This window comes from Callorhinchus milii, unplaced genomic scaffold, assembly GCF_018977255.1.
Source record: "Callorhinchus milii isolate IMCB2004 unplaced genomic scaffold, IMCB_Cmil_1.0 Scaffold83, whole genome shotgun sequence".
Lineage (NCBI taxonomy): Eukaryota > Metazoa > Chordata > Chondrichthyes > Chimaeriformes > Callorhinchidae > Callorhinchus > Callorhinchus milii.
This window is the reverse complement of record NW_024704824.1, coordinates 219,206-223,397: the sequence shown is the minus strand read 5'-3', so window position 1 is coordinate 223,397 and position 4,192 is coordinate 219,206. Positions and strand designations below refer to the sequence as shown.

Below are 4,192 nucleotides of genomic sequence, written 5' to 3'. Positions count from 1 at the left end.
CTGATGGACACCGTGAATGCCTGTCAATGAGGCTCTCAATACCATTTTGCTTATTTTTTGTGCACCCGCCTCCCGACCATTGCATTGTCAGTTTGGAGTCATGAAAAAGTAACTCAAATAAAGATCATTGTTGTATTTATGAGTCAGGTACAGAGGGGATGATTTCCAATTAATTGCGCAGACAATTTTCAGAGTGAGGAATGATACGCCTTTTGTTTGAAGCGATGATAGTATCAAGTTAGTAGAACAGTCAGTTTGGTTTGGATATTCTTAAGCACAGGGATGGATTTCCACTTGTTTTTGTTAAACTAAATACTGCTGAAGGACAGACACAGATCGCGGTACAGCAACATGTTCACAAATACACCCACTGAGCCATTCTCGTTGGTTCAAAAACAAACACTCATTCACATTCACATCCACACACACTCACACACACTGCCATCCACCCACGCCCACATAGACACACAATCAATCTCATCCACTGAGGCCCCCACACACAACCTGACATTCACATCCACACATACTCACACACACTGACACACACTCACACCCACCCAGACCTACACACACTGACATCCACCCAGACCCACATACACTCACACACACTCACATCCACCCACGTCCATATAGACACACAGAAAATCTCATCCACTGAGGCCCCCACACACAACCAGACTGACCCAGGCCCACACACACTCACTCAACACAGGCCCACACACACTGACACACACTCACACAACACAGGCCCACACACACTGACACACACTGACACAACACAGGCCCACACACACGACACACACTCACACAACACAGGCCCACACACACTCACACAACACAGAACCACAATCAACTCATACACACTCATACACACCCAGACCGATACACATTGACAAACACCCACATCCATCTCGGCCCACCCAGGAGCACACACTCACACACACACACATCCACCCGGTCCATGCGCACTCACATACACTCACACAAAACTGCATTGCTGTGACACTTCACCAAGTAGGACACCCACACTGTCAGGAAACTGGCTTCTCCCCTTTTATACATTGCTGTAACAAATACGTCTCAATGTCACCATTTTCCTTGAGGTGAATCTGCAGGTTTTTGAGAATATGATACATGTTTTTGTTCTCTAAGATAGGAAGCATCACCTTGACAGTTAGTGTCAGTGTCTGATCCCTTCCCCAATCAGTCTCACATGGCCACATGCAGCAAAGGTGGTAATCAATAAAGCTCAGGGATGAACCGTTACACTTAACCCTCAATCCCTTCAGCTGATGTAACCTGACGTTTGAGTCGGTTCCTCTATTGCTTTACAGCAATTTTAACCATTTTGAAATAGGCACAGTGCCATTGATAAAAATATTGATGATGACATAATATGGTAAACGACACAGTCAGGAATAAGATGGGGAATGGCATAAAGTTACAGAGCGTTCGGCTGAGTTGGCAGAAAGGTGGAAATGAAGTTCAATATTGACACAGCAGTTTTTTGAAAGTATATTTAGGAAAAATAACCACTAAAGGTATTACAGCAAAATAATTCTAATATAAGTGGAATGAAGAAAACTTGGAGTATAAATCGATGGGATTCAATATCAAAAGATCATAAAAATGGATTCAGTGTTTTTCAGAGCGGAAATTGATTGCCAATTCTATATAAAGTTAGCAGGATTGTGGGTGGGGCACTGCGTGCAGTTCTGGACACTGCTATACAAAGGACATAAGAGCCACTGAGTGGGTTTAGGGAAGTTTCACAAAGATCACAAGGATGATCTCTGTGATTGGCGTTACAATGATGAGGATTAGCTTCAAACACTGTGGCTGTTCTCATAAAAAGCGAAGGGAAAAAAAGGGAAGTCTCTAAATACACGTTTTCAAATGTATGAAGGTTTTGAAAGACTGACATAGTGAAAGACGTTTGTATCCATACAAACAGTATAATACACCCAAGAATGTCACTGAAAAATATAAAGGCAGAGTCGATATTTATTTAGAGATACACAGTACTACTACTGCCAGTAATCCTTCCATTTGATATCGCAGCTTATCACATCTCCGAGATGCCTCAAAGCGCTTCACAGAATGTACTTTAAAGTGAATTGATTGTGTATTTTGTGGACAACACGGCAGCCAACTGCGCACAGCAGATCTTTTAGAATATAGGATTGTTGATCACAACACCTTCACATGAAGGAATTTGAATTTGAATAGTCACAGTGTGAACATGGAAAAGAACAGCAGAAAGGTGGATAGATTTGGGCATTTTCTACCAGAAGACTCTCAATGGGAGGTTTCCACCTTTTATAATTCTACAACTTTAATTTTCTCAATGTGTTTCCAAAATTCTTCACTGGATTCAATATTTTTGGGAAGAAATAAACAAACAATAAAATCAATTACTTTTTCATCTCTCTGAAAATTAAAAGTTTTGAAGGTTTGGCAGGAGGTTCTGTGTAGTTCAGTAGAGGGAGGGAGCCCACGATCAACTGGGAAACTTTATATGCATTAATAATCAAAAGAGAAAAGAAAAGTCTCAGGTTTCAATCCCCTCTGAATATATTTCTTCATTTTCATCCTCACAGAGATGATCCCAACCGAGACGATGCTGGAAGGTTTTCAACAAGATGAACATGACAACCTCAGGCCGACAGCTTCCACCTTCATCATCCTCTTCTTCCTGAGTATTTTCTACAGTGCCACGGTCACTCTATTTAAGGTGGGGAGAGGAAATTCATTGACACTATGATCTGATGTAACAGCTGCTGGTAAATAATTCTTCCACGGGAACTGATGGTGAAGCTCATTGCAGCCACTGTGCTGGTAAACTCCCCCTGTCCCCACAGGACAGGATCCGTGTGACCAAGCTGTGTGAGGGTGATGGACATATCCTCTCACCATTACACACTCTATCACACCTGACATATGCTCACCTGGTATAGCCACAGGCAAGGAGCGAGGCTCATTTACTGATCTTGTGGATCTTTCAGTATATTGTGGATACTTGAAAGCGAAGGGCTTCTGCCTGAATAAGGCAATGACAGACCAATACCCACTGACACAGTATCAGTTGGGATTGCGTGTGTTTGTGGGTGGTGGGGGGGGATGTGTGGACATTCATACACACAAATAAACACAATCTGAAATACTAAATCTCCTCCCAGGCTGAAATTATTCATCATATCTTTACTTTTATTTTCCAGGTAAAATGAGTTTATTACCATCAGCTTCACCGATGTTCCTCATCTGTTTGTGTTTATCTTCAATGTCCTGTGATAGAGTATGTGATGTCTTGTTCCACCCATTGAAGGCATTCATGGGAAGTAAACAATGTATTGTGCAATTACATGAATTTTAGTGACTTTTCTTATTGTTAGTCTATGTTACAATGTGCCTTTTGTTCATAATATATAACGTTGTTATTTCGTGTACTGTCACTCCTCTCTGATATTCTTTATTTGCTGTTTACTATTTGTGTGGTGTAATAATACAGAAAGACAGAGGCTGTTATATTTTGTCCTTTTATTTCATTCTGTAGATGAGTATTTGTGATCCAATCCAATTCCATAATGCCTCCAGATTCTCACTATTTGTTTGCCCGAAGTATCAATAAATGATAAAAGTTAGTGAGCTGTTTGATCTGTGTCTTTCCTGTTCCCTTTGTGTCAATGCCGCTTTGACTTCTGATTTCCAAATTGTTCAGATTCACAGAAGCTCAGCATTAAACAAAAGCTGTTGAATGAACTGTCCGACTTCAGTTCGGGTTTTGCTGGAACAACTAATGGGCGACAATCTTTGTACTTGAATTGCTTCTCCGCTCCAGTGACCAGCAGCTGCTTCCGTCCCCCAGTGATCAGCCCCACACCCAGATACAGCTTCAGACACATGGCTATTCTAATATAGTAACACACAGCTCTGTGTTATAGTATTTATAGCTCAATGTGAGTGTGCAATATGTTTGATACATGCAGAGAGCTTCATCTCCTGCCTGTGCTGAGCTGACAATCTGAGCAGCACCACAGTGGGAGGCCATGAAGCCCAAATCCTAGCTGTGGGCAGTTGGGCTGCTGTGTTGGCCCAGACTCCTCTTCACAGTTTAAACTGTGAAAGGCTTTGGGACGTCTTGCTGACGTGGCAGCAAACAACATGTGCAACCACTTGAGACAGAGGTTATTGG

At 42.0% G+C, this 4,192-nt stretch overlaps 1 long non-coding RNA gene across 1 annotated transcript; it reads left to right on the top strand.

The window, feature by feature from the left end:
• The first annotated feature begins 2,612 nt into the window (after positions 1-2,612).
• LOC121851657 lies at positions 2,613-3,759 on the top strand. The gene is made up of 2 exons (XR_006085943.1): positions 2,613-2,734; positions 3,219-3,759. It is a non-coding gene; the product is annotated as an uncharacterized LOC121851657 (long non-coding RNA).
• Positions 3,760-4,192: the final 433 nt, after the last annotated feature.